Below are 13,510 nucleotides of genomic sequence, written 5' to 3'. Positions count from 1 at the left end.
ACGTCTATTATATCACATGGATCTCTATGAACAGTCCTAATTACTGTGTTCATTTGTTTTATCAGACTTCTGACTTTTTGGGTTTTATTAACCTTATGCAGTCTATTTATTTCATTGATCTTGATATATCTGTATATTTCTATTAAATCTAGCAACTCTTCGCTTACCTCATTTTCTTCCAAACTGAGGGCACATCTCTTGTTTTCCATTTCCTGCAGGCATTCTGTAGATGGTTCTATAGTATTTTCCTGTGGCACATTCTCTTCACTTTCATCCTGTGCCATACATTGCTCTGTTATATGGGAACTCACTGGCCTATCACTTCTCACCATTGACTGCATCAGAGTTTCCACAGTTTCCTGTTCCTTCCCTTGTTGTCTAGCTTCAAGTGAACATTTATACCGCTTTCCTGTGGAAGGCTCCAAATTATCTTCATATGGCGCCTGACTAATTGCTTCCTGTTCCACTGGTTTCCCCTTAATTTGGATATCCATTGTTCTATCCTGTTGTGGTGCTTCCTGAATTAGATTTTCTACACTGAATCATTCACTTCACAGGTACTCCATAACCTCAATTTCTATTTCTTTAATTTCTCCATTACTAATCTCCGTTTCTACTTTTCCTATTTGTCATCTTATTTTTTGTACTGTAAAGTGTTCATGTCTGGATTCCTTTGCCTGTATTTCTCTTCAAATATCTTTGGTGCTGCTCTTTTTATATTGGCTAGTTTTGCTTTATCTTTTCCATAAATATTACACCATATTAAATCTCTTTTTCTTTCCCATGTCCATATTTCTTCTTCAGATATTTCCTGATCTTCCTGCTTTTCCTTACTTTGATGACTCACTCCAATTACTGCTCAATATCTGAGTTGTTTGGCTTCTGCTACATACCTGCAATCAACTGCATTACTAGCTGAGTTAAGTACAAACTTGCAATGTTAAAGATTGAACTGTATTTTATTTTTCTGTCTATTTAATTGTTTCATTGAATATTGTGGTCTGTGTCTCTCTGTAGTTATTTATTTTTCTATTTAATTGTTTCATATAATACTGTGGTCTCTCTCTGTCTCTGCAGTAAGTGGGGACTATTGTGTTTCACTTCATTGATATTCAGTGTTAAACTCTTAGCCTAGAGGGTTTCTCTGTATTTATAAGTGTTAGTCACATAACTTTGAATTTATTACTGCTCATTATCTGAGTTGTTTGGCTTCTGCTACATACCTACAATCAACTGCATTACTAGCCGAGAAGTACAAACTTGCAATGTTAAAGATTGTAGTGCATTTTTTTTCTATTTCATTGTTTCATTGAATATTGTGGTCTGTGTCTCTCTGTAGTTATTTACTTTTCCATTTGTTTCATAGAATACTGTGGTAGGAACTGCACCAAAGGATCCTGGGGAAATCAATAAGTGGCCTGAGGAACAAGCCTTGGGCACTGCAGAGTCACTAACTAGTTGTTGAGGCACTTATCGAGTCCACACAGTAGGCAAGGGCTCACTACTAACTTTTTCTTCTTTAGTGCAGTAGGAGAAGGAACTGTAGGTCCAATAAGGGAATCTGTGTATCTGCTGACAGAAAAGCCTGTTTACTGGTAAGTGTAGCTGGAAGGAGTTGGTCAGAAGGTAAGTGTTCCATCAAGTGCTCATAAGAACTGCACATACTTCCCCTTGCCCACAACAATCCCAATGATCATAAAAGTAAATGCACAAATACTACACTTTAGACCCCAAATATCAAGGAATACCCTTTTTAGTGTAGCTGTAAGAATAAGGTAAGAAGGTACGTTGTCATGAAATATACACAAGCACTAAACATACTTACTTCCCTTTTAGAAATGCCTAAGTTATTCAACTAAAAGTGCAAAAAGTACAAATAAAGGATATATTACCACAAAATGTTGCCCAAACAAAGATAATTAACCCCATCTAAAAATATCCTCTGTAATGATACATTTCTGGTAAAAAGTAAACACACACAAAAGTCAGTCTATTTAAAGAAATCTGGTATACCATTTTAGTAAAAATAAACAGAAATGAAAATCTTTTGTTGATGGGTTCCACAAAGAGGACCTATCTGCCAGCAATAGAAGATCAGAGCTATCTGTCTATACTATGAACCCCAAAAGGAGAGTTCTCAATTGTGGCAAGAAAATATAGCCTATGAGCATGTGTGTAAGGCAGCCAGGGACTTTTGAAGACTGGCCAGACTTTATATCCTGGGCAGGATATAATACATATAGCTTTAGGCAACTGCAAAAGTAACGCTGATAAACATTTGTCTTTTACACTCAAATCATGCTTCTGCTCCAAAAGATTCAAAACCTGCAATAAACCCCTAGCCAAAATAATTAACTCATCCTTGTCATAAAAAAAAAAAGAAAACTGTTATCAGATATAATAGGTCATCCTTGAAGGAGATTGACCCGGGAACTTATCCCAGTCACGATGGGAAGAACCTCTCAGTGAAACTCCCATGACCGAAGAAAGTGGGTCTTACATGTCTGGTAAGGGCATGTGAACTAAACTCTGGCCCATGGTGGCAGAAGGAACTACACTGGAGGCTCCCCAAAAAAAACATTTAAGTGGTCTGAGGAGCAATCAATGGCCACTGCAGAATCACCCAGTAAACAGACATCTAAAGAGATTATGCCACTGTCACACAAAAACTTTTAATATCAGTGTTCTTGCATCTACTTGTAAGAGGCTTTTTCAGATAAACACTAGATGATTTTCACCGGTGAAGTGACACCCCGACCCTATGTGCAAAAATGTAAAAAAGGGGTTGTGGATGGAAGGATGGATTTGACATAAAGAAACTGCTTTATAATGAACAAATATCACATGATCCTTCCAGGAAATGACATCATAATAAAAACATACCTCATTTCTACATTGCCTTTAAAACACATATAGAATTAGTCACATAAGCTTAAAAAACTATATACATTCAAAACTTATAGTTGCCTTCAAAACACACTACTGGCGGAGGCACTGACTCAGCCCACAGTGTTGGCAAAGGTTCCCTAGCCATTTTCTTTTCCTTGCATACATCAGGTGAAGGAAATGAAGGACAAGCAAGAGGATCCATGTTCTTGTCAGGAAAAAATCCTGTTCTCTGCTAAGTGCAGTTGGAAGTTAAGCTGTCACTAAAGCATTCATTTACATTTCTCCAGAGCACTCAAAATAGAACACAAAGACAATTGCACAAACATTACACTTTTGCCCCAAAATTTCCAGAAATACCTCCAAAAATATAAAAATATAACATTAAACTGCTGGACTATGGTCATGACAACAAAGTAAAAGTAGCACTAAAATACCAGTATTCTTAAAGAGACCTGGTATAGTTTTTTAAACAAAATTAATTATGCTATGAAGAAACTCCCCAATGGGGACTTGTTTACCTAGAAAATGGAAGAAAGAGCCAACCATCAATCCTATGAAGTCTGTGTGGGGGACACTCGCAAGGGTGGCAAAAAAGTCCTGAAGGACTCTGATGCCCAAGCTGTTGTTTCCTCCCTTTGAAGGTCAAGCTACAGCAGCCTTGGTGCATGCGTGGGTGGGAAGTCTAAGACCATGGAAGATTGGTTTGCTGGATATAACCCATATAGCTAAGGCTGCTACTGCAGCAGTGATTTATGATAAATATTACATGACATGTACCTTTCTGTAGCCAGCTTATTAGCATTTAATGTTATCATCTCATATTCTACCATTTCAACCAAACTGTTCCCCAGTAAACTGTATGCCCTGATGAGTTCTGCAAACTTCTATTTTTAACTAGTAGTTCTACTTCACAACAAAAACCTACGGAAGTTATTCACACAATGGTTGTGAATTTGAAGTTTCTAGCTAAGTGAAAACGAAACAGTGGTCAGCACTACAGTATTCATCAGGTCGGTAGCTGTAACCATGATGAGTACTCCTGCCTGAGACATGTGACAATGTGCCCAGGAATGTCTTGTGCAAGGAGTTGCACATCTCCAGGATTTAGGGGGTTGATGTTTTTTGTCATCTGTTCCCTTTTTTCTTTCTTTTAAGTTGTGTCTATATTCACGGTATTAACCTCCTTAAAATCCTAATAATGTCTCCAGGTGTTTTTTTTTTTTTCATCTAAGTGACAACTCAATTGCTATGTTTACATGCTCTTTGTTATATTAATAATTGCAAAAACTTGCTACACATAAGCTGTTGAATGATATCAGTTGAAAGGTTATGTGATGGGAATCACAACTGCAAATGATACTCAATTTTACATGGACATAATTATTCAAAGGGTCATTGTTCATTTATTTCTACACTACAGATACCTCAGTGGCCATGTAAGGCAGGCAGAATTGCTTGGCCTGATATTAAACATCAAAAACTACATAAACAAGATGCTGTGGCCAGTATATGAGTAGCTTGAATATTTACTGATGTACAATTTAGAAAATATTACAAAGGTTAGCATTAATTGTTTACTATGTAGTTATGACTTTCACTCTAATTAAAGATACCCAATGTGAAGATTAGTTTGTGTTGAGAAATTTTGCTGTTTACACTACTATAGTAATGATTATGGCACTGGAAATATAAGCAGTTGTGTGGACTGTGAGTTTATAATTTTACTCTGTCAAAATGCTCATAATGTAGTGATTCAAATGTAGAAAATAATTTTTCAGAATCCAAGAAATGTTACAGTGCAATATTTTTCACTCTGATAAGCAATTAGTTCATTGATATGAATGGATGCAACCTACTTGTTAGATAAAAATGGTATAAGACTGGAAAAGGAATTCTCATCACTAGTCAAACTGAAAAAGGGAACGCTAGCCTCTGTTGAAGCATTAGAAAATTAAGAAAAAATAAAATGCATTTTGCTTCCCTCTCAATGTCATTGCATACAAAATGTCATTAAAGTCCTTAACATCTTTAAAGAAACAGTCCAGCAAATTCAAAAACTGAACAATAATTCTGTTAGAAGAATAAATGAGTTGGAAAATCACTGAATTCAAAATGCCATATTTTGCAGAATTGTGCCAAAGTGACTAAACTCAGAAAGGAAAAGTAACTAAAATATACATTATACAATAAATATTATTCTTTACAACTTACATGCTCTGAATATCAAATTATGTGGATAAAGAGAGATTAAATTGATAGAGATCTAGAAAATAGACTGAATAGCAACAGCTAAAGATAAAGGATATAAGTATAACTGTAACAGACCCCCCCCACACACACACACACACACACACACACACACACACACACACACACACACACACACACAAACAAAGTTCATCCTTGTCCATATTCAAGAACAACTTGGATCTATGGATGGGAAACCGAAAATTTACCCCAGGACAGACTCGTTATACTAATGGACAAAGACAACTCCTAAATGTTTTATACTGCATGTGTTCCCTCACATTATCTGTGGTATGATCCCAATTATTCACATTAGGGGTAATATATAATTATTGACCATGGGATGGGTAAAGCCAACCTTTCTAAATGGGATAGGTTAATTTGAGCACAAAAAGGGAAAATGGCCGGACTTAAAATGGCTCTCAAGGGCAGCTAGCTTAGTACTTATCTCTGAACCTATATTTTTGAATCATATCATACAATTTCTTCCTTCAGATTCCATAATGCATTTTTATTCTTGTAAAATAAGCAGTTAATTCAAATGTACATTATGGTGGTTAATACAGAAATTGCGCAAGCTGAGGAATTGATCTCATGAGCTATTTAGTATCATAAAAGAATGCTAATAAATTTATATTCAAGACTAAAAAGGAAGACAGAATAAGAAAAAAGTAGTAGCATTAATCACAGAAGTGAATATTACCTCAGGAAAGTGCCAAATCCTCTAGCCCTTAACATTCTGTTTCCTTGAATACAGACATTCCTCCTTTCAAATCCCATATGAATCATAACTTTTCACTTTATTAAAAATGTATGTATCCATTGTGTATGCCCTAGTTCTTCCCAGATAACACTGTTACTGTTTAGCCCTCTATTTAGAAGCTAGATAATCAAAATAATAAAAAAAAAAAATTGTATCCAAAGACTTCTTGATAAAGTGTTATGGTACACCTAGGCTTAATTTCTCTCTCCTTTCTGTTGTTTGTGAGGTCACCTAGCTCACAGATATAGACATGCCCAAAAGGTAAACAAAATGTATAAAGAGTATTAAAATGTATAATTTCATTAAGAAAGTAGAATGATAAACTCTGTTTGGCTTGTGCAATCTCTGTGGACTGGGTTTTGACCCAGTAAGCTTTTCAGTGAGGTAGCAAGAAAATGGGTGGATCATGGTATATGCAAAATTGCTGACACCATTTACACTGTCATGTCAAATTGAAGCAGCTGTCATAACTTCACATACTTAGGAATAACCCATGACTCACAGCAAAGAATTTAACAATGGTTGTTGTGATTTGATCACAAGGGAAAACCCCAAGTGATTACACAAAGCCAATCATGTGTAAATCTGTGTTATCCACATGGGAATAGATTATTGCTGTTATACAATGGCATCATTTAAGGGTGTCTAAGACATGAACTGTTCAAGCTGTAAGTGGCCAGACCGCACATTGCTGCCTGTGCTGTTTTTTTTTTTTTTTTTAAGCTACTGAGCAGTCTACATGGTTTGTATAGTGTTCCTCTAAACTGTCTAAATGTCCAGATGTTTGTCTGATATTTTTGGTCTGTTCAACATAAAAGCTGTGCTTTTTGGCAAATTATTGAGAAATAAAGTCACTAGATAATGACAGACTTCTCAGATATCTGAGGTATGCCATGGAAGCACTGCCACAGAACTGCATGTAGCGTCACTTCAGGCATGGAGAACCATGACTTTTTTTTGTAAAAATATTGTATTATTTTGCTTCATGGAGCAGTTCATTAGCATGAGAAAGGAGAGAGGATTAACAGTTTAAATTCTCCAATTAAAAAGTGATCTAACCAGAGTTCTCCTTGTGGGAAACACAATTTTCAATGCACTCACTGAATTATCTGTCCAGCCAGTGTGCATTTTTAATGTTAAGTTTGTTTGATTAGGAGAAAATAGTTTATTTGGAGAACATAGCAGTTTTATTTTACCTTCTTTGTTTAAGAATATTGTGCAAAGCCAAAAAATGTGGGGAGAACAGACCAGAATCAGGAAGAGTTGTTACATATTACCCTAATTCATTTTAAAAGTTAACAAAAAAAAGCTTTACATCCACATGCATTTTCTTAATGATAGAAAGTATGAAACTTATCTAGCATTTTTGAGTGACTGTAATTCTCTGTGGTTTACAGGAAACTGAGAAGTTTGATAAGGAATGAAGAAAAATGTTAGGAAAAAGAGGACATTCTGAGAAATTATGGATAAATACATACAATAAATCCAGCTGCTAAATTACTGCAAGTGTCCGACTTGTTTCTATTTGGATATGTTGGATTTACAATGGGCACAGTGATTGGACTGCCCAGTCAGCATGCACATTTCTGTACACAAATGATACTTTAATGTATAATGACCAGTTTTGTATATACTTCCTGTTATCATCCACTTTGGCCCACTAATAACAAAAGGGATGGCACAAATATAGAATATCAGTTTGGCTTGGAGCTCAAGAAGGGGTATAGAGATCAGGAAAGGCAATAAATGACTCATGACAAGTAAAGGAGTCATTATATTTGCTATAAAAAAAGAACACTCCAGGCTTATCAACTAGCACTTCATAAGTTGATCACACAGCTAAGAATAAAATAGGGACTACATGACCATTACTATGATATGTATAGATAGCAGTAACCTGGAATGCAGTAGCCAATTCATTCTATTAGTGAGAGGAGTATAGAAGCAAAGTAAATTATCATACAAATGAAAAATGCTATATGGAACCCAGATACGTTTTCACTCAGATTTTAATGACAATGTGAAGATATTAGATATTGTTATCTGTGCTATTATGACAGGCTGAAGTTTTGTAAATAATTGTAAATTACCCAGTTACATATGCCAGCATGACTAGCTATAATTTTGTAAATAGGTTTATGTCTTTTGATTATCACTCTGATTTATGCAAGATAACATCTCAAGATGACACTGAGAAAAAAATTGGACACTATAGGTTGTGAAATGGCAACTTTCTACTGTTTGCTGAAAATACATAAACACATGACTGACCCCCCCCCCCCCCGGTAGACCTATAGTGTCAGCATGTAAGTATTTTGTAAATAAAATAGGCATTTTTCTACATAATTACTTGTTGGACATAGTTAAAAAGCAAGTATCATATATACAAGATACATTTGACTTTTTGAATAAAATAAAAAAACATCCAGTGGGAAAAAAATATGTTCTGGTTAGTGATTGATGCTAAAGATCCCTATACCAGCATCACACACAAATATGGCATAGAGGCATTGAGACATGCATTGGATGATAGTCCGGTTTCTATTTATATTGTAGAACTGATTGATTTTTGTTTAAGACACAATTTTTTTTAATTTAATGGCACCTTATACCATCAGTTACAGGGTACTGCTATGGGTGCTCCATATGCACCCATGTATGCTAAAGTTATGATGGGTTTGCTGGAGAATGAATATCTGTATAGAGATGATTTTTTTATTAAATATGTTTTCCATTATTATAGATACATAGATGATCTCATTTTCTTATGCAAAGGGGGTAGAAATCAAGTTAATTCATTTATGGAGAAACTTAACAATAATAGGTTTGGTTTGATGTTTGAAATTTCAGCCTGTGATGAACAGGTAGTCTTTTTAGACTTAAACTTAAAAGGAATTAATGGTAGAGGTATTTTTACCTCTATACATAGGAAATTTGAAGACACCAATAATTTTCTTCATGGTTCTAGTTTTCATCCCCCACATTTATTTAAGTCATTACCCTATAGTGAGTTTATGAGAATTAAACGTCTTTGTAATAATGAAAATGACTTGGAAAATAATGGAAGTGTAAATATAAATAATTCAGATCATATTGCAGAAGAAAAGAAAATGAATATGGTCATGACATATGACTTATTAAGTGATAAGTTAGTCCCAACTATAAAACAATATTGGGGTTATTTGCTGAAATTTAGGGAATTTTCTGGTCTGTGTACTAAACCAATATTTTCTTTTAGAAAGGATAGATTAGTACATAGCAGGTTTCAAACTCCATGCCACAGTATACCTAATGATTTACATGTTTTAGGTACGGTTCCCTGTGGAAAATGTATTTCTTGTCAATATGTAACGCTGAGTTTTCAATGTATTAATGGACGGAAATTTAAAGTATTACCAAATTTTTGCTGTATACTGAATGTATTGTGTATGCATTGTAGTGCCAGTGTAATAAGTTTTATACAGGGGAAAGCAAAAAGGCTTTCAAACTTCACTTACAAGAACATGTAAGAGATATAAATTATTGTAAATATGAAAGCCCGGTTGCACAACACATTTTAAAATATCACAAAGGGAACCCAGAGGGTTTACAGCGCACTATTTTAGAACAAATAGATGAGTACTTATTATGATGTTAAAAGCAAGGTTCTATATAAGGAAGCTCTACTTATTTTGAAGTTTGTGACTTTAAATCCTGATGGTATGAATGTTTCTTGTAACTGGAAAGTATTAATTTAATTGTTTAATTATGTAATTTATTGCTTGATTGAGTTATTAACTTGTATATAAGGTGCGAGTTACAAGGGTTCTGTATTCCATTGAAGGCAGTACATGCTGAGGCGCTAGAACGTATTAAATTTGTTCTTTTTATCCTGGACTGGATTGTTGTATTTGCTTTACATTCTTGCAGCTCATGTGGTTTTGTGATTTATGCAAGATGTTTGAATGACAAACAGTGTTCTTTTGGCTGACCAAGTGTACATGCTTTTTAAAGAGAATTCCGAGTATATGTTATGCCAGAATCAGCTGACCTAAATGTGATGTCATTGTGTGCCAGAGCTGGGAGAATAGAATCCTCACTGCAGCTGTTTGTTTACTTTTCAATGTCTGATATGAGAGAGTAGAAGTCTCACAGCAGATTCCTGTTACTTAAAAAAAAAAAAAAAAAAAAAAATCTGCGAGAGCTGTTCAGTTATCATTCAGTTGTTTTTCCAGAGCTGTTTAGCAGTAGTAGTCCAGTTGTTTCCAGAGTAGTTGTTCCAGTCACTGAGAACAGACAACAAACAGCCTGGAGTGTGGACATAATTCCACATCTTGCCATGCAGAAGTAAGAGTGTAATCTTGCCTTGCTGAATTATTTAGACTAGATAGGAGCAGTTAATCTAGAGATAGTCAGGGAACTACAGCTAGTCAGTTAGAGGTTTTCTAAAATCAATCTGAGTTCTATCTACAGTATTATTTTCATATTTCCTGTGTGTGAAACTCTTTTGTTTATTGGAATCAGTTATTCAGTATTTACATGTTTTAAATCCTTTTATTTATTATTGCATGTTTTACTACCACTCATTGTGGCTGGTCATTTAGTGAATATTTTTAATAACTTGAGAGTGTTTATGCTTATTGTGGATAACACCAGGGCCACTCTGAAATGCCTTATTGCTTGAGATGCATGCTACCATTTGTTTCAATATCTGCTTTACCCAATATAACTAAACAGCCCTTTTCTAGGGTATTATGGTATCTGACTGGTGGCAGCCATTACCTTGTAATTTGGGCACAGAAACACAGCAGGTAAATCTGTATCAGTCTTTCCCAAGAGTGTGTGCATGTGTGAATATCAAACATTTAAGAGTGTCAGATACCTAGAAATGGGACACAGTGCTCTGGAGTGGTTAGTGTGGAGACTCATTTGGGAACCTGTAGTGAAGTATATAGTCGAGTCTCAGGTTTTGTAACTTACTCCTGGTATACTGTTAGGGGAAATTGTGTATTTCCATCCCTGCTTTTAGTGACACTCCCTTACCAGAGACAGTGGTAAGGACTGAGACTTCTTAGTTACTGTCCCAGGGTAAAGAGGGCTTGTCACAGGCTCATTATTTTACGTGGATTTGGTTAGGAAAAAGGATTAGATACCCTCAGGCACTAGTGCTTCAAGGTCTAAAATGAATGAACAAAGTGTATTCTCAGCATTCCTTAGTAGTGACCCTTGTTTAAGGCACACTAAATAAAAAAAAAATTCTCTTCAATGATCTTTTCTCTGTCTGGATCAACTTACTCAGGCACTGTGCCTTATTTATGCATATGATGATATTGTACTCCATTCCGGGAGGGCAAGTATGCTTTCAGAACAGCATTACCTGCCCTTCCCGCACACACACAGCTTTTGCTTAAAAATACATTTCTGCCAGGGAACTGAATCATAAATATTCCTGTGATCCTGCAACAAAATTACTACAACAGTGCCTATTAATGAACATTCAATTTATACAATATTTCTAGGAAAACATGAAGCTCATTTTAAATACAAATTTAAGAATATTGAATGCTATTTTCTTCTGGACAAGGGCCAGCTTTTACTTATTCATGACAGACCAAACTCATAAAAAATTACCATTTGTAGTGTTTCCGTCACAGATACCCAGGATTAAAGAAATAATAAGTGCACTGTTTACAGACAAGCACAGTAATAAAATTTCTTATCTCTTAATACCAGTAGGATTCACACCAACTAAAAATAATAGGCTAGTCGCTTTAATTAAGAAATCAAAAGCCAATATCATAATGCCATAAGAAACATGCAATCATACGTTTCAAGAGAAAGTACAGCTGTGTAAGTAAAACTTAGCATAATAGTAGATGTTCGAAAGATCACTGCTGCAGTTGCCTTATTCTGCCAAGGATATAACAGCTAGCTTCCAAAGTTTCAAGGCACATTCCACACACAAACTGCCAAACAGCTCAAGCTATGCTGACTATAACACAGGTGTGGGTGTAAAGCCCTTCAGAACTTTTCTGCCAGGTGAGACAGGGAGTCAGAGCACTCAAAGACAATAGTAGGAACAAAAAGTAAATGTCCACATCTTGACATGAAAAAAAACACAAGAAAAGGGGGCTGGAGAGAGGGAGCAGCAACAGCAGCAGTGGTCTAGCACTGAAAACCTTAGGACATTCTAGCAATAGTCTTAGAGAAAGATAAATCCACACAGGGAGAATCAGAAACTGAGTTCCCCTCTGAGTCCGAATCAGAAATCTGTGGTCAAAATCCTGAAACCATCTCTGCATCTTAATGTTCAGCTTCAGAATCTTGAATCACTTCGGGAAAAGAGTGATCCCACTTTCTTTTACCAGAAACTACTTTACAAGAAGTGTTGAAAGCTTGAATTATACCCTGAGCCAGTCCAAGTAAACTACTCATATCCAAAGAAATCTGAGGATGAGTAGATACATGTTTGGCTTTCTTTTTCTTTTAGACAGGAAAAATAGGGCCATCCATGTTACTAATGGCAGCCGCTGCTTCTCCTGGGATAAGCACAGCATTTTGACACAGAATGGAAACCATCCCTGTTCTCCCTCCCAGGACCAACAAGAGTGTTTCTCCCTTGCTCACTGAGGGGACTCCAACAGCTGCTGAAGATGTGGCTAACCTCTGGTCCATGATGGCTGTTGATGTTATACCAGAGGGATCCAGAGTAAAAGATGAGTGTCTGAGGTGCAACAAATGGCCACAGCAGAGTCACCCACCTGTAGCTGAGGCAAGTTGCTAGCCTGTTGTGATGGCAAAGGTTATTTGCTTAACTTTTTTTTTTGTGGCTGGAAGAAGGATCTACCATGGGACTGGCACTCTCTTTCATGGTCATGACAAAAATCGTGTCTTTTCCCAAAAAAGACAAGCAGCAAATGCTGGCAAAACTACCAGTCCACAAAAGTTAGTTTTTTTAAAATAAATAAATAAGCACTTTAAAACACGATGGCAACCCTATAATGGAAAAATAAACAGAATTTCTGTATAGAAAATATGTTTCAGTTAGTTTACACTACTTTTAAAATGACAGAAAAATGAGTGCTCCATTTAAAAGTATGTTTCAGTCTTAAGACAGGCCATTAAAACACAAAAGTCCTAACTTTAAAATAACTATCCTGAACAGGAAAAGTATAAAACTACAATAAATAAAAAAAAAATGGAAGCCCCCCCCACAAATGGAAATTATCTGCCCAGCAAAGGAAAGCAGAAGCTGATCATCAAATGCCTCAGTGAAGCATACTCTTTCTCAGAGGCAAAAAAGCTCTGAAGGGCTTTGCGCCCAAACTTGTCTTTTAATCAGCTCAGCTGAATCTGCCTGACAGTTTGGGCCTGTGGAAGGTACCCTGTAGCCTTGGAAACTGGCAGTCTGTTATATCCTTGGCAAGATATAACTCCATATAGCTAAGTCTACGGTGACATTGATCAATACGAAGAACATCCAGTGATTACAGAGAACAGTACAGAAGGTAAGCAAAAGTCCAGTGTTATCTATAACCACTGGAAGCAGTACTGCAAAACACAAAAAATGCTGACTTTTATTTGAGAATTAAATCTCACACATCTCATGAGGTATGCTGTACCCTCACTCCA

General features: G+C 35.9%; 1 protein-coding gene across 1 annotated transcript in view; it reads right to left on the bottom strand.

Moving 5' to 3' along the window:
• Positions 1 to 13,510, bottom strand: part of CFAP161 (cilia and flagella associated protein 161) — a 249,064-nt gene that overhangs the window by 234,501 nt on the left and 1,053 nt on the right. The window lies entirely within an intron of this gene.

This window comes from Protopterus annectens, chromosome 7.part0, assembly GCF_019279795.1.
Source record: "Protopterus annectens isolate FY-2018-M chromosome 7.part0, PAN1.0, whole genome shotgun sequence".
NCBI lineage: Eukaryota > Metazoa > Chordata > Ceratodontiformes > Protopteridae > Protopterus > Protopterus annectens.
The sequence above is the reverse complement of the archived record's forward strand: the minus strand, read 5'-3'. Positions and strand labels throughout refer to the sequence as shown.